The sequence below is a fragment of the Primulina huaijiensis genome, chromosome 1 (assembly GCF_012295235.1).
Source record: "Primulina huaijiensis isolate GDHJ02 chromosome 1, ASM1229523v2, whole genome shotgun sequence".
NCBI classification, from domain to species: domain Eukaryota; kingdom Viridiplantae; phylum Streptophyta; class Magnoliopsida; order Lamiales; family Gesneriaceae; genus Primulina; species Primulina huaijiensis.
The window spans coordinates 8,424,567-8,443,211 of NC_133306.1; positions in this window are offsets into that span (position 1 = coordinate 8,424,567).

Genomic DNA, 18,645 nt, shown 5'->3' on the forward strand with positions numbered 1-18,645 from the left:
TCACCAATGCTCTGTCAGTTGATTCAATTCTATCTGTTTCTGGAACATATTCTGTTATTTCTTCCTGAAGCTGTGGAGGAGAAGAAGGATTTGGATCAGCAGCAGTATTGGAAGGTTCTTCAGTTTGAGGATTAGCTGAGATAGTAGATGGCTCTTCAAAAAGCTCATCAGCTGATATAATAATTGGCCTTTCAGTTGATGACTAGCATTTTGAGTTACGACTTCGACTGAACTACTTCTTCAGTTTGCATCAACACAGTCTGTGCGATTGGTTGTTCAGTTAGGCTTTGTTCATCAACTGGCACTTCTTCAGTTGTTACGAGCACCTCCTGTTCAGTCATGATGGTTGACTGAACTGGCTTGTCGATTGCTACTTGTTCAGTCGTGGCAGACGACTGAACTGCCTCTTCAGTTCAAATCAAAATGGCCTCTTCGGATGGTTGTTCTGTTCCCTTTGGCTCTTCAGTGACGACTGTAGATAAAATATTCAGCTGAATATCAGTGGCGACTGATTGTATAACTTCGTCGATATTCGTCAATGATAAATGAGCTTCAGTGTAAAGCTGAATTTCTACAGTTGAAGATTGAGGAGCAGAAGTAGTTGGTTGCGCAACCTTGGTCAAAAGAACAGTTACTTGTTCAGAAGATTCAGTAAATGGTTCCTGGGATGGCTTTTAAGGTTGCACTGAAGGTTCAGCTTTTTCTTCTGATGAGCGATCATGAGAACATGCTGGAATGGTCAGTTCTTGGTCGAGTTCCCACTGTTTAATCGCCATCTGTAGTGAAATGAGATCCGAGTCCAGCTGATCATGAACTGCTTTGTCATTAAAGGCAGTTGGACTGGTAGGATCATAGTTTTGCCTTAGCTGAACAATCATCTGATTTAGCTTCTTGGCACGGATTTGTTCAAAGAAATATTTCTTCCTTTGCAAGGCTTGACGAATCGAAGAAGCTTTGACCAACTTCAGAACAATAGTCTCCAGTTTGATAAATTTCTTCAGAACCGACTTCTTCTCTAACTGCTTGGTAAACACATCAGTTCTGAATCGGACCCATTTGTCATATGCTTGCAGCTTATTCTCAGAAAACTCAATGATCTCGGTCCAGATAAGATCAATGTGAGTTTGAATCACATTAGTGGGTCGGGCTCTTCTGTCAACTTACCCTTTCTCTTGGTGTCAGTCAGAGTATGAGGGATGTTCAGCCCTGAAGAAGTTGCATCAATATTTTCTCTGCTCACTACCCCCTTGGGTCTGGCAAAAGGTAGAGATTAGTGGAGCTTGAACTCCAGCAGATTTCTTCTTATCACCAGATTTGGTGATAGACTTCTTTTGTTGTTGAGCAGCTGAAGGAGGTAATTGAACCTTAGTTGCAGTTTTGGTTGCCACAGTCCTTAACGGTATGGCCATGATCGGCTGTTCAGCTACAAGTTGCATCAGCCTCTCAGTTGGAACAGTGACCAGTTCAGCTACTGGTCTGATTTTTGGTGTCCTCAACTGCCTGGGTATCTTTGGAGAAGGAGTCTTCTCAGATTAAGTCACTGACAATCAGTTTACGCTTGATTGTCTTCTTCTGAGGTAGTTTCTTGGCTTTCTGAGTCTCCTACATCCCGATTTCTTTCTTCACTTTCAAGAATTTGACAGGAGAGATGTCCAGTTTGGTTTTTGGTGGCAGGACATTCTTGGCATTAAAGACCTTGAACTTGGATGATCTCTCAGAATCATCACCCATCATCCCCTTTGATTTCAGCAGATAGCTGAGCTGAACAGCAAATCCCTTGGATTGCATGGAAGACTGAAACATATTTTTCAAAATATTGAAGATGATGTTTCTCCAGTTCAGTCTTTTCTCAGCCATTATAGCAGTCATAGCTTGAAATTTTTCCAGCGTAAGAGCAGCAAATGACACTGCATCAACACTCAGTCTGGATAAGTCAAAAGCTTTCAGTTGACGAGAGTCTCTTCGTCTTCTTCTATTTTCCAATATCAGCTTGACTATAAATAAGAGTAAAGACATTAGATGACAACAAATCAGCACAAATGTCTCGTTCAAGCAGTTCCAACTTCCCTGTTTCTGCATCAACACTCCCTCGATTGGAGAGTTTGAAGAAAACCATAGAAGAATATGTCTGGTTGAAAGTCATGTCCTCTTGGATCAAGGTGCAACAACTCCAGATCGTTTATCTTAACAGAATGGTTCCTACTGGCAGACAAAAGGCTGTTGCAAGGAAATACAAGCGGCATTTTGAAGTCAGCCATGTTTCAAAGCTTGCCACTGATCAAGTTCTGTTGCATGTGATGCTGAGAAAGGAGTGGAATATGCTTGAGAAGATCTCCTCTTCAGACGCCTTTAGAAGACTAAATTGTTTTGATATTTTTAATTGGATATCCCTCTGGCAAGATGACGTTGCAAGGGAAATGAATCGTGTAACTTGGTTTCGATTTTATTCAAGATAAATGATGTTACAATCCATTGTTGTCTCTTTATTTATGTGCAAGATTAACTTACATCAGTTGATAAATAGTTAACTAACTGAATGGATAATAACTGATAAGAGACTAACTGCTAAAAGTGAACATCAACTGATATAACAACAATAAAACTGATATATGACTAACTAACTAAAAGTGAACAACAACTAACATATCAACAATAAACTGACATAATTAAGATAAGTCAATTAAACCAAGTATATTGCGAAAGTGAGAAAACTTAGTCTCTGGTAATGGTTTGGTGAAAATGTCACCAACTTGTAGTTCAGTTGGCACGTATTCCAGTCTTATTGCTTTTTTTAAAGCATGATCTCTGATGAAGTGATGCCTGATATCAATGTGCTTAGTCCTTGAGTGAAGAACTGGATTGTATGTGATCGTAATTGTGCTGGTATTATTACAAAATATGGGAGATTCTTTTGCATCGATTCCATAATCTTTCAGTTGTTGTAGAATCCAGAACAGTTGGGCACATCAGCTTCCAGCAGCAATGTATTTTGCTTCAGTTGTGGAAGTATCTATGATGTTTTCTTCTTGCTGAACCATGAGATCAGTCGGTCTCCTAGAAACTAACAAGATCAAGTGGGTCTTTTTCGATCTAGCTTACATCCTGCATAATCTGCATTTGAATATCAAACTAAATTGAAAGAAGAATCTTTAGCATAATCCCACATTTTGTGTGTCTTTAAGATATTTTAAAATGCTTTTGGCAGCAGTAAAATGCGATTGCTTAGGATCTGCCTGAAATCTAGTACACATACAAATAGCGATTGCTATATCAGGACGACTAGCAGTTAGGTACAATAATGAACCTATTAAACTTCTGTAAAGTGTCGTCTCAACTGATATTCCCCCTTCATCTTTGTCTAGTTTAATCGATGAACTCGTGGGAGTACTTGCAGCTGAACATGTTTTCATGCCAAATTTCTTCAGCAGTTCCTTTGTATATTTGGTGTAGAACCCGTAACTTAGACTACGTATAAGCCATGCATAATTCTATTATTTAAATTAAAATTATTTTTATTGCATGAGTATTTAAATTTAATTATTTTCCGTAGCAGTTTAATTTTTTAGCATTTCAGTTATTTCAGTGAGGCCGGACTGGAGTTGGAGTTTAGAGATAAAATTTAAGATTCACGAAACTTTTCCAGAATTTATTTTAGCTAGCAAGTAAGTTCATTTAAGTTAAAAAGGGAGTTTAAGGAATTATTTAAGTTACTTGAGGTGAGTAGAAAATTAGTTCATTTAAGTTCCAATAATTAAGGGGTTAATTCACTAAATTATTTAAAAGATAGGTAAGGCTTTTAAGGGATAAAAATTTACTAAATAAGCAACATTTTCCCCTTCATTTTATTGTTGAATTTCGGCCCCCTAGATGATTAAGTATTGCCTTGCCAACTCATCATCTTTGACCCATTCTTTGTTAAGTTTAGCATGCTAACTTTTTAATTATTAATCACCCTTAATTAATTAATTAATAACCAATATCCTAGCCTTGTAAAACATGTAGGATTCGGTCATTTGCATCTAACAAAACACCCAACAAATATTTGATATCAAACCAAAATTCAAAATTCAAAAAAAAAGTAGACTTGGTCTTGCATTTTTCCCTATATTTTGCACCTATCTCCCTCATTCCCCTAACCACCATTTCTTCCCCTCCCCATCACCGAAATCTGAGAGAAATTAAGAGCTAAAAGTCGTGAGGTCCTAGGGGAAAAACAAGAGAGAAAAATCGAGTGAAGAACAAGGTAGCAAGAACACTCCACCTCCTCCGCGCTGTATCGTCTCGTTCTTTCGTTTTCTATCAAAACAAAACCAGGCATGCATATATTCTTCCTTGACTCTTCAATCAAGTCCTATTATCAATTATTTTTCATTACATGATCATCATTTCCCATGTCAAAAACCGAAAATACATCAAAGAAATTTTCAGAAAAATGGCATGCAGATTTTTCGGTTTTCATGATGCTTCACGGGTTGGCTAGTTTTCATTGTTGCAGGTATTGGTTCGACTTCCAGGCTCCCAAAGCTGATCCTAGGCATGTACTAGGACATGTTAGGAACACATTTGTCCAGTGGTTTGAGTCCCATGTCAGCCGAGACCAAGAAAATGACAGCAACTCCATTTGTGTCCATTTGTGTTTCGAAAAAATCTGATGTTGCTGTCATAAGGGAATGGATCGGATCATGGCTGCCCCAAGGACCTATAGCCATGGTTAGATCAATTCCCTAGCATGTATAAGACGTGGCTAAGTCGCCATTTTGGTGGCTTGGTCCATGGTGCATCGGTTTTTAAATCAAACGCAAGAACAGCCCCTCCCCTTCTCGGCCCCTTTGATTTTTACTGCATGTGTTGGTTCGAGTATGGTGGAACGGTGTGGATCTTGGTTGGCCTATGGCCCTTAGCCACGGTTCACACCATGCCCCATGAAGTCTAGGTCGTGCCATGGTCAATCAAATGGCCACTGGAACGAGTCGAGACAGCAAGCGAAGCAAAACACCCCTCACGCGCGCAAAGGTGCTCTAGGGTGAATCTTTTCGATTGTTGCTGGAATACTTCGAATTGTGGCTGGTCTAAAGCCCTTAGCCATGATTCGAATCATTCCTTGGGATGTTGATAAGAGTCTCTGGTCGGTGGTTCAAGCCCCAATGGCCGGTAGTCTCGAAAACGACGTAAGGAAACCAAGCGCAGCTGCTGGAATTTTCTGGACAGCAACTTGCTGCGTCGGTTCGGTGGCTCGTTCGTGTTCTTGGTTGGCTTTTAGCCTATGGCCTTGGACTGGACAGTACCTCATTGAGTTAAGAAGGCCACGTTTTTGGCCGTTCGTGATTCGGATCATTTTTGAGGTCGTACGAGAATTTACGGTGCGATGTGCCAAATTGACTCTCGAAAGAGCGTTTCATGTTTTGGCCTCCATTCACCTAGATTTCGGCCCTCACCATTTTAGGAGCATTATTTGATCATTTTAGACGTATTTTAATCATGACTACATGATGGTTCAGTGTTGGTTCGGGTTGGCTCGGAGTCATGATTTAATACGAAGTCGGTAGGCGTAATTGTCACATTTTTTAAGGTTATTGTATAGTTTGGTCCCATAAATCTATTGCATATTTTTCATGGCATATTTAGGTTGCAGCGAGCCTGGGAGCGATCCAATCCAAGCAGTAAAATGGGTACAGGATATTTAATTCAGTTATTTAATTATATTACGTGCAAAAATACAAATTTTGAGATTTATGCGATATTGCTTGTGGTCACTTTACTATCATGCTTAAGTCCGGTCCCCAGTATCGGCCCGGTCACCAGTTACCGGTCAGTTCAGTTGTTTCACCCAGTACTGTGGCAGTAGTCTGATCAGACGTAAATCCGATCCCCAGTATCGGTCCGGTCACCAGTATCGGTCAGCTCAGTTCAGTTCAGTTCAGGGACCACTTGCGTAGACCATAATCTCACAGAAAATTATTATATGCTATTTCAGTACAGGGCTCCAAGGAGCAAACAGTTTCACTATGATTTTCAGTTCAGCTATGCACGTATTATAATTAATCATGACACGACATTTTACGATATGCCTCATGACATGAAATTTTACTCCCATGCAATTTTACTATATTTACTCGTTATTTACGATATATGCATGTTGAGTCTTTAGACTCACTAGACTTGATTGTTGTAGGTACTGATGATGTCGGGATCGAGGGCGGGGACCAGTGAGCTAGCTCGAGTCGGCAGTAGTGGCACCCGAGGACCTCAGTTTCAGCACTTGCCATTTTGATGCTCAAATATTTTATTAGTTATTGAATACTTTAACTTGTTATTTTGGCAAGTAATAATTTCTTCCGCTGCTGTTTTGAACGTTAAATATTTTATCAGTTTTTGGTATGAATGAGGCACTCCATTTATTTTAAAAGAAAAATTTTAAATTTTCCGCAAATTTTCAAGTAAGGATTTTTAGGCCTCTACATCTGGTATCAGAGCAATGGTTCTGTAAAGGGTTGCACTACTACTGACCGCGAGAAGCTCATGAAGTCACGTCGTCGGTCTGTAAGTTTTACAGTTACGCATTTTATTTAAAGCATGAATTATTTAACAGCATGTTTACATGAAATGTTTTAATTCCAGATTTATGTTGTTGTTAAGTACTTAAATTTAAATAAATTATGGAATTATGCATGTTAGTTACGTATGGGTTATGTATGGAACAGTATGCCCCCTAGACGCATTCTCGAGCGCACTATAAATGAGGAGCCTCGCCAGGAGGACAGGGAGGAGCAGAGGCAGGAGAGAGACTTACCACCTCCACCACCACCGGACATGAATGCCCAGATGCTAGCTGGGATGACTCGGTTCTTCGCGCAGTTTGCGGAGAACAATGCTGTGGCGACCAGGCCGACAGAGCCTGAGGCAGTATACGAGAGATTCATGAAGATGCGTCCAAAGGAGTTTTCTGGGACGACGGACCCCATGGTTGCCGAGGGCTGGATCAAGTCCCTCGAGGTTATTTTCGAGTTCATGGAGCTTGGAGATGCAGATCGAGTTCGTTGTGCCTCTTATCTGTTCGGAGGAGATGCCCGCTTATGGTGGGAAGGAGCTTCAGTAGCCCTTAACTTGGCTACCCTGTCATGGACACGTTTCACGGAGGTATTCTACTCCAAGTATTTTACGGATGAGGTGCGCACCCGATTGACCACGGAGTTTATGAGCCTTAGACAGGGGGATCTGACGGTTACGGAGTTCATCCGTAAGTTCGAGAGGGGTTGTCACTTTGTGCCCTTGATCGCGAACGATGCTAAAGCCAAGTTGATGCATTTCTTGGTGGGTTTACGGCCGATCTTGCGCCGTGATGTTAGGGTGTCTGACCCTACTACTTACGAGGTCGCCGTCTCCAGAGCTCTGGCCGCAGAGCAGGACCAGCGAGATATAGAGAGGGATCGCTTGGGAAAGCGACCAGTTCAGATACCACACCGCCGTCCTCCTCCTCAGCAGCACCAGCATCAGCATAAGAGGCCGTATCACGGCCCGCCCAGGAACAGAGGAGGACCTCAGCAGGAGCAGCAGCAGCAGCAGCAGCAGGGACGTGTCGTCCCGAGGACCTTTGAGCACCCAGTCTGTCCCAAGTGCTCACGCCGTCATCCGGGAGCATGCATGTTTGGCTCAGGGAAATGTTTTAAGTGTGGCAGCACGGACCACATGCTACGGCAGTGCCCCCGGAAGAATCTGCCTACCCAAGGCAGAGTTTTTGCTCTCCATGCTGCGGAGACGAACCCTGACACCATGCTGATGACAGGTACCTTACAGCTTTAAGTTACATTTGCATTCCAATGTTTTGGGAATCGGGATTAAGATTTTGAACTTAGAATTGCGATAGGATTGCATGCTCTACTCAGTATTATTTTCGGGATTTAGTTAGAAGAACTGTGACCTTTGCATGTCTATAAGCTTAGCTCTTGTGATTATTTGGGTTCAGCTTAGTGTTCCGAACTTTCAGGGAGAATTTTCATAGCTGGCTCAGCTACCAAAGCCCTGATAGATTCAGGGGCTACCCACTCATTTATTTCAGAGGTCTTTGCAAACTTTCTCAAAGTTAAGACCATCGGGCTAGATGTAGCCTATTCGGTGTCATTGCCTTCGGGAGAGGAGATAACCGCCACCAGCGTGATCCGAGACATAGACCTTGAGCTGCATGGAAATCTTGTTTATGCGGATCTCATCTTATTGCCGATGCCAGAGTTTGACATCATTCTGGGGATGGACTGGCTATCGCGGAACAGAGTTTTGATCGACTTTCAGCGGAGATCCATTCTAGTTCGACCGCCTGGGATGACTCAGTTCTTATTTGAGCCGGACAGGTACTTTCCTTTACCGCGCATTATTCCATATGTTCAGGCTAGAAAGCTCATGCATAGAGGGTGTCGGGCATTTTTAGCAACTTTTATATCTGTCCCCGAGGCACCCAGTCAGTCAGCCTCAGATGTTCCGATTGTTAGAGACTTCGTAGACGTTTTCCCTGAGGACGTCTCTGGTGTTCCACCTGAGAGAGAGGTGGAGTTTTCCATCGAGCTTATGCCAGGTACGGCTCCGATCTCAAAAGCGCCGTATCGACTAGCCCCGACAGAGATGGCAGAGCTTAAGAAGCAGATTCAGGAACTTCTTGACAAGGAGTTCATTCGCCCTAGTTTCTCACCTTGGGGCGCGCCAGTCTTGTTTGTTAAGAAGAAGGATGGCTCGATGAGGCTTTGTATTGACTATCGGGAGTTGAACAGGGTTACAGTGAAGAATAAATACCCACTTCCGAGGATTGAGGATCTGTTTGACCAGTTGCAGGGAGCTTCGATTTTCTCTAAGATAGATCTGCGTTCCGGTTATCACCAGTTGAGAGTGAGAGATGCTGATGTTTCGAAGACAGCTTTCAGGACTCGTTATGGCCACTACGAGTTCCTTGTGATGCCGTTCGGTTTGACGAATGCGCCAGCGATCTTCATGGATCTCATGAATCGCGTATTTCAGCCGTACCTCGATCAGTTCGTGATAGTATTCATAGACGACATCCTCGTCTACTCCAAGAATCGGGAGGATCACAGCAGGCATCTGACTACAGTGTTGCAGACATTGCAGAAGCACAAACTATTCGCAAAGTTCAGTAAATGCGAATTCTGGTTGGAGAAGGTGGCGTTCTTAGGCCACATTGTTTCTAGCAGTGGCATTGAGGTGGACCCAGCGAAAGTTGCAGCAGTCAGAGATTGGGTAGTGCCTCAGAATGCATCCGAGATCCGCAGTTTTCTTGGCCTAGCAGGATATTACCGGAAGTTCATCAAGGGATTCTCCTCGATTGCAGTTCCACTCACAGCACTGACAAAGAAGAATGTGAAATTTGTTTGGAGCGAGGAGTGTCAGAAGAGCTTCGACACTTTGAAGCAAGCTCTTATCTCAGCACCAGTTTTGGCCATGCCGTCAGGGCCCGGTGAGTTTGTTCTGTATACCGATGCTTCGAAGCTCGGTCTTGGCGCCGTATTGATGCAGCATGGGAAGGTGATAGCTTATGCTTCTAGACAGCTGAAAACTCATGAGAAGAACTACCCTACCCATGATTTAGAGTTGGCCGCCGTAGTTTTTGCCTTGAAGATTTGGAGGCACTATCTGTATGGAGAGAAGTGCCAGATCTTTACCGACCACAAGAGCCTCAAGTATTTCTTTACGCAGAAGGAGCTGAACATGCGTCAGAGGCGTTGGTTGGAGCTTGTGAAAGACTACGATTGTGACATTAGCTACCACCCGGGTAAGGCTAATGTAGTTGCAGATGCACTGAGCAGAAAAGTTGCAGTGATGGCTCATTTGGCAGTTTCGAGACCTCTTCAGTTTGAGATGCAGAGGTTTGATCTTGAGACTTATCCTCGAGGTAGAGTTCCCCGTCTATCTACCTTGACCATTCAGTCTTCCCTTCTTGACCGTATTCGCAGTGGTCAGGCAGCAGATGAGCAGTTGGCCAAGTGGAAGCAGAGAGATGAGGCCAAGGGCAGTGTTTTGTATTCAGTCAGCGACGGCATACTGAGATACCGAGACAGGATATGGGTTCCTAGCAGTGATTCTATCCGAGCAGACATCTTATCAGAGGCCCATATGTCGCCGTACTCTATTCATCCAGGGAGTACGAAGATGTACAAAGATCTACAGCTATTGTATTGGTGGCCTGGGATGAAGAAAGACATCAGACGATTTGTATCCGAGTGTCTGACTTGCCAGTTAGTGAAGGCCGAGCATCAGAGACCAGCAGGTTTGCTCAAGCCTCTTCCTATTCCCGAGTGGAAGTGGGAGAACGTTACCATGGATTTTGTGACAGGATTGCCGAAGTCAGCCAGAGGATCGAATGCTATCTGGGTGATTGTAGATCGTCTTACCAAATCAGCGCACTTCTTGCCTATTAAGACGACTTTCACTATGGTTCAGTATGCGGAGTTGTATATCCGAGAGATAGTCCGACTTCACGGCATTCCAGTTTCTATCGTGTCTGACAGAGATCCCCGATTTACTTCCTCGTTTTGGAAGAGTTTGCATTCGACCATGGGTACGAAGTTGCTGTTTAGCACAGCTTTCCATCCGCAGACAGATGGGCAGTCAGAGCGAGTTATTCAGATCTTGGAGGATCTTCTCCGTGCTTGCGTCATTGACTTCTCAGGGAGTTGGGAGTCGAACTTGCCATTGGTAGAGTTCACCTATAACAACAGCTTTCAGTCGTCTATAGGAATGGCTCCGTATGAAGCACTATATGGTCGCAAGTGCAGATCTCCTGTTCATTGGGATGAAGTAGGAGAGAGAGCAGAGTTGGGTCCAGAGATTATACAGCAGACTGTCGATGTAGTAGCCCGGATCCGTGATAGGATGAAGACTGCTCAGAGTCGACAGAAGAGTTATGCCGATCACCGGAGGAGAGATTTAGAGTTTGCAGTGGGCAATCATGTTTTTGTGAAGGTGGCACCCATGAAGGGTGTCATGAGGTTCGGAAAGAAAGGGAAGCTCAGTCCGAGATTCATTGGACCATTTGAGATCCTCGACAGAGTTGGGACGCTAGCCTATCGTGTGGCTCTTCCGCCGAATCCGGCCGGAGTACACAATGTCTTTCACGTCTCTATGCTGAGGAAGTACATGGCGAATCCTTCGCATGTATTAAACTTCGAGCCGTTGCAACTTACTCCAAACCTATCTTATGAGGAGAGACCAGTGCAGATCCTAGACAGGCAGGAGAAGAAGCTTCGGAACAAGCTGGTTAAGCGAGTGAAAGTCAAGTGGCTCAACCATTCAGAGGAGGAAGCAACATGGGAGTCTGAGCCAGAGAAGAGGAGGCGATACCCCGAGTTATTCGGTGAGTTTTAATTTCGAGGACGAAATTCTCTTTAAGGGGGGGAGGATTGTAGAACCCGTAACTTAGACTACGTATAAGCCATGCATAATTCTATTATTTAAATTAAAATGATTTTTATTGCATGAGTATTTAAATTTAATTATTTTCCGTAGCAGTTTAATTTTTTAGCATTTCAGTTATTTCAGTGAGGCCGGACTGGAGTTGGAGTTTAGAGATAAAATTTAAGATTCACGAAACTTTTCCAGAATTTATTTTAGCTAGCAAGTAAGTTCATTTAAGTTAAAAAGGGAGTTTAAGGAATTATTTAAGTTACTTGAGGTGAGTAGAAAATTAGTTCATTTAAGTTCCAATAATTAAGGGGTTAATTCACTAAATTATTTAAAAGATAGGTAAGGCTTTTAAGGGATAAAAATTTACTAAATAAGCAACATTTTCCCCTTCATTTTATTGTTGAATTTCGGCCCCCTAGATGATTAAGTATTGCCTTGCCAACTCATCATCTTTGACCCATTCTTTGTTAAGTTTAGCATGCTAACTTTTTAATTATTAATCACCCTTAATTAATTAATTAATAACCAATATCCTAGCCTTGTAAAACATGTAGGATTCGGTCATTTGCATCTAACAAAACACCCAACAAATATTTGATATCAAACCAAAATTCAAAATTCAAAAAAGAGTAGACTTGGTCTTGCATTTTTCCCTATATTTTGCACCTATCTCCCTCATTCCCCTAACCACCATTTCTTCCCCTCCCCATCACCGAAATCTGAGAGAAATTAAGAGCTAAAAGTCGTGAGGTCCTAGGGGAAAAACAAGAGAGAAAAATCGAGTGAAGAACAAGGTAGCAAGAACACTCCACCTCCTCCGCGCTGTATCGTCTCGTTCTTTCGTTTTCTATCAAAACAAAACCAGGCATGCATATATTCTTCCTTGACTCTTCAATCAAGTCCTATTATCAATTATTTTTCATTACATGATCATCATTTCCCATGTCAAAAACCGAAAATACATCAAAGAAATTTTCAGAAAAATAGCATGCAGATTTTTCGGTTTTCATGATGCTTCACGGGTTGGCTAGTTTTCATTGTTGCAGGTATTGGTTCGACTTCCAGGCTCCCAAAGCTGATCCTAGGCATGTACTAGGACATGTTAGGAACACATTTGTCCAGTGGTTTGAGTCCCATGTCAGCCGAGACCAAGAAAATGACAGCAACTCCATTTGTGTCCATTTGTGTTTCGAAAAAATCTGATGTTGCTGTCATAAGGGAATGGATCGGATCATGGCTGCCCCAAGGACCTATAGCCATGGTTAGATCAATTCCCTAGCATGTATAAGACGTGGCTAAGTCGCCATTTTGGTGGCTTGGTCCATGGTGCATCGGTTTTTAAATCAAACGCAAGAACAGCCCCTCCCCTTCTCGGCCCCTTTGATTTTTACTGCATGTGTTGGTTCGAGTATGGTGGAACGGTGTGGATCTTGGTTGGCCTATGGCCCTTAGCCACGGTTCACACCATGCCCCATGAAGTCTAGGTCGTGCCATGGTCAATCAAATGGCCACTGGAACGAGTCGAGACAGCAAGCGAAGCAAAACACCCCTCACGCGCGCAAAGGTGCTCTCGGGTGAATCTTTTCGATTGTTGCTGGAATACTTCGAATTGTGGCTGGTCTAAAGCCCTTAGCCATGATTCGAATCATTCCTTGGGATGTTGATAAGAGTCTCTGGTCGGTGGTTCAAGCCCCAATGGCCGGTAGTCTCGAAAACGACGTAAGGAAACCAAGCGCAGCTGCTGGAATTTTCTGGACAGCAACTTGCTGCGTCGGTTCGGTGGCTCGTTCGTGTTCTTGGTTGGCTTTTAGCCTATGGCCTTGGACTGGACAGTACCTCATTGAGTTAAGAAGGCCACGTTTTTGGCCGTTTGTGATTCGGATCATTTTTGAGGTCGTACGAGAATTTACGGTGCGATGTGCCAAATTGACTCTCGAAAGAGCGTTTCATGTTTTGGCCTCCATTCACCTAGATTTCGGCCCTCACCATTTTAGGAGCATTATTTGATCATTTTAGACGTATTTTAATCATGACTACATGATGGTTCAGTGTTGGTTCGGGTTGGCTCGGAGTCATGATTTAATACGAAGTCGGTAGGCGTAATTGTCACATTTTTGAAGGTTATTGTATAGTTTGGTCCCATAAATCTATTGCATATTTTTCATGGCATATTTAGGTTGCAGCGAGCCTGGGAGCGATCCAATCCAAGCAGTAAAATGGGTACAGGATATTTAATTCAGTTATTTAATTATATTACGTGCAAAAATACAAATTTTGAGATTTATGCGATATTGCTTGTGGTCACTTTACTATCATGCTTAAGTCCGGTCCCCAGTATCGGCCCGGTCACCAGTTACCGGTCAGTTCAGTTGTTTCACCCAGTACTGTGGCAGTAGTCTGATCAGACGTAAATCCGATCCCCAGTATCGGTCCGGTCACCAGTATCGGTCAGCTCAGTTCAGTTCAGTTCAGGGACCACTTGCGTAGACCATAATCTCACAGAAAATTATTATATGCTATTTCAGTACAGGGCTCCAAGGAGCAAACAGTTTCACTATGATTTTCAGTTCAGCTATGCACGTATTATAATTAATCATGACACGACATTTTACGATATGCCTCATGACATGAAATTTTACTCCCATGCAATTTTACTATATTTACTCGTTATTTACGATATATGCATGTTGAGTCTTTAGACTCACTAGACTTGATTGTTGTAGGTACTGATGATGTCGGGATCGAGGGCGGGGACCAGTGAGCTAGCTCGAGTCGGCAGTAGTGGCACCCGAGGACCTCAGTTTCAGCACTTGCCATTTTGATGCTCAAATATTTTATTAGTTATTGAATACTTTAACTTGTTATTTTGGCAAGTAATAATTTCTTCCGCTGCTGTTTTGAACGTTAAATATTTTATCAGTTTTTGGTATGAATGAGGCACTCCATTTATTTTAAAAGAAAAATTTTAAATTTTCCGCAAATTTTCAAGTAAGGATTTTTAGGCCTCTACATTTGGTCTGACAGATAAAAGTAATAGTTTCCAGCTGCTTTACTTTCAGACCGAGGAAAAATGTCAGTTCATCCATCATACTAATCTCAAATTTTTCCTGCATTAACTTAGCAAATTTCTCGCATAATTTGAGGTTAGTTGACCCAAAAATAATATCATCAACATAAATTTGAAAAATTAAAATGTGATCATTCTTATAAAATTTGAACAAAGTCTTGTCCACTGATCCAACAGTAAAATCATGATCAGTTAGGAATTTTGAAAAAGTTTCATACCAAGCTCTTGGAGCTTGTTTAAGACTATATAAGGCTTTGTTCAAATAATACACATGATTAGGAAAAGAATGATTGATAAAACCTGGTGGTTGTTCAACATAAACTTCTTCCTGCAACTGACCATTCAGAAATGCACTCTTCACGTCCATCTGGTAGACTTTAAATTTCTTGAATGATGCATAGGCAAGGAACGTTCTGGTTGCTTCCAGTCTTGCAACTAGTGCATAAGTTTCATCATAGTCAATTTCTTCTTCTTGCCTATATTCTTGTGCTACAAGTCTTGCTTTGTTGCGCACAACTGAACCATCTTCGTTCAGTTTGTTTCCGAATACCCATTTTGTACCTATAATAGTTTTAGACATTGGTCTTGGAACTAAGTTTCAAACATTGTTATGGGTAAATTGATTTAACTCTTCTTGTATAGCATTTATCCAGTTAGGATTAGCAAGAGCTTCATCAGTTTTCTTTGGTTCCAGTTATGAGACAAAAGCTGAATGAATAAATAAATTAAGCATTTGATTCCGAGTTCTTACCGGATCAGATGGATTACCTATCACAAATTTTGGTGGATGTGATTTCTTCCATCTGTATTCATCAACTGTTGTGTCCACTTCGTCAACTGCTTCAGTTGGCAACTTGATGTTTTCTTCAGTTTCAGTTGGTGCTGTATCGGTTGGTAACTGAATATTTTCATTTTGCTCCACCAACTGATTATCAGTAACAATTTCCTGTTCAACTGATTGATCCATCACTTCTGGTTCTGGTGTTTGAAGGATATTTCGATTAATGTGATTCTCTTCTTCATTATCATCCTGCAAACTAATATCTGTAAGGCGATCAACTAGTTCAACTGGATCAGTTGGCTTATCAGTTAGCACAGATTCATAAAAAATAACATGAATAGACTCTTCAACATTCAAAGTGCTTTTGTTAAAAATTCTATAAGCTTTAATAACTGAAGAATAACCAAGAGATATTCCCTCTACAGATTTAGTATCAAAGTCTTTTAAATGATTTTTGTCATTATCAAAAATAAAACATCTGCAGCCGAATATCTTGAAGTATGAAACCATACTTTTGCGTCCATGTCAGATCTCATATGGTGTTTTCAAATGATTCTTATTAATCATTGATCTGTTTTGAGTGTAAGATGCAGTGTTTACTGCTTCTGCCCAAAATTTTTGCTAAATACCAGAATCGGCAAGCATTGTTCTAGCAGCTTCCTTAAGGGTTCGATATCTTCTCTCAGCTATATCATTTTGCTGATGTGTTTTTCCTGCTGAGAGCTCATGCTTGATTTCTATATTTTCTAAAAATTGTGAAAGATTTTGATTGATGAATTCAGTCCCTCGATCAGACCTTATTCGATCAATCCCAACTGATTTTTCATTTAAAATTCTTTTGAAAAGCTTAATCAGTTGTGCAGTAGTTTGGTATTTGGATTTGAGAAAAATAACCCAAGTAAATCTTGAAAAATCATTCACGACCACCAAAGTGTATTTCATTCCCCCTAAACTCATTACTGGTATAGGACCAAATAAATCCATATGTAACAGTTCTTACCAAACTGACATGCTGAACAAATTTTATCTTTTGAAAAATCTATTTTGGGCAAACCAGTTACAAGATCATGGTTCCTCAGATAGGTAATAGACTTAAAGTTTAGATGGTTCAACCTCTTATTCCATAACCAGGTTTTTGAAGAATTGGAAGCTTTAAGACATACTGGTGCATAAGGTTGTTCTGTCCAACTGACTTTGTAAGTGTTTCCACAACGATTGCCAGTTAGTATGACCTCATCAGTTGAGTCTCAAACTGAACAAAAGTGTCTGTCGAACTGAACTGAGAAGTTGTTGTTGCATAACTGACTGATGCTAATCGAGTTATACTTCAAATTCTCAACTAGTAAAACATCTTGGATAGTAATATTACCATGGATAAGCTTACCCTTACTCACAGTTTTACCTTTGGAGTTGTCTCTGAAACTGATGTTTGGACCATTATATTTGATCAGTTGTGATATCAGTTTTGCATCCCCTATCATATGTCGTGAGCATCAACTGTCCAGATACCAAATTGATTCTTTGTGTGTATCTGTCACCTACAATCACATACAATATATAATTTTGGTACCCACATCTATTTGGGTCCTGAACTGATTAGTCTTTTAGGAACCCAGACTTAGATCAGTCTAACTAACTTTCCAGTTGCTGTGTTCCAAATGGTATTCCTTGGCTTGTGTGTGCTTCGTGTGTAGTGTGTAGATGAGACAATATGAGCTTTAGCCTTTTTCAACTGGTTGTTCAGCCGATATCTTTTCTCAACTGGCTTGGAGTTGTAGTTATAGGAATAGCCATTTGAAAACTTGTTATTGTACCTTTTAGATGACCAACTACATGAAACATTTGGAGTTTGGGGGCTCTAACCAATATCATACCTCCTGGCCTTGTTCTCATTTACAGTAGGCTGAACCACTCGTTTACTTGGCTCAAGTTGTTCTTGTACCACAACTGATTTTACAAAGTGAATGTATTTTCCTTTGCTTATGTTCAGCTTTGGTTGAGTATCACTGGTGGATGTTTCATCTTGGTTGCTGAACCCTAAGCCAGTTTTATCATCAACTGATTTTTGCTTACTTTGCATTTCAGTTAACGTGGCTGATGAATTATTCTATGCTTTAATCAGCTCAGTTTTCTTTGAATTCTCAAGCGTCAACTGTTGAATCATTAACTGATTCTTGCTTCCTTCAGCATTGAGTTCAACAATCTCCCGTTTAAGATCAACAAATCAACCGATTCATCAGTTTCAGTTTTATTGTCTTTGGGATCAGTTTGCTTTGCTCTGGCCTTCTCAAAAGATAAGGCAAGCTTGGGATACTCATTAACCATGTCGTGAAATGTGGAAATGAGTTCTTCTCGTGTGAAATCAGTTGAGCTAAAATAAAATACCTGTTGACTAGTTGACTCCAGTTCTGTGTCATCTGCCATCAGACACTTGACTTCTTCATCATCGTCACTGGAGCTGCTCAAGCTTTCAGGTTCCGAATCACTGTCAGATTCTGCCCATTTTGACTTGCTTTCCTTAGCTAGAAGCACCTCATGCTTCTTTTTGTAAGCTTTCTTGTCATCTCTTGATCTTCTATTGTGCTCATGAGGTTTCTTTCCTTTTTCAGTTGAGCCTCGGCTGTCTTCTTTGGCTTGAGACAGTTAGCAATGAAAAGACCAGTTTTGTCACAGTTGTAGCAAGCATTAGGTTCTTCTTTAGAGTGATTCTTCTGGTATTGTCTTTGGAAATTTCCCTGACTTCTTCTCATGAATCTTCCAAACTTTTTGACAAACAATGACATTGCGTCATTACTCAGCTGATCAGCAGATTTTTCAACTGAACCAGTTGGTTCCAGTTTGACAGCAGTTAAGGCAGTTGTGGCAACTGGTGTAGAAGGTTCTCTTTCTCTGGTTTGTAGTTCAAACTCGTAGGCCTTTAGATCTGCAAACAAATCATGAAGTTCAACCTTGTTAAGGTTTTTTGATTCTCGTATTGCCATGGTCTTGACATCCCATTCTTTGGAAAGACCTCTGACTACTTTTAGTGCCGTTTCTTTGATTGAATACACCTTTCCAAGTGCATTCAGCTCCTTTACAATGCCACTGATCCTTTCATGATATTCATGCATGGATTCACCAACTTTCATCTTGATATTATCAAATTTTTTAACAACAACTGATAGTTTATACTCCTTGGTTTGCTCATTGCCTTCGCATAGCTGGATAAGTTTCTCCCATATCTCTTTAGCAATTTTGCACATTTTGATTTTGCTGAAAGTGACTTTATACAGCGTTTTGTATAGGATATCCTTAGCCACATTGTCCAGGTTGGCCTTCCTCTTGTCTTCAGTTGTCCATTCTTCTCTGGGATTTTCAATAAGTTGTGGTGCTCCTTCAGTTAGGGCAACAGCTA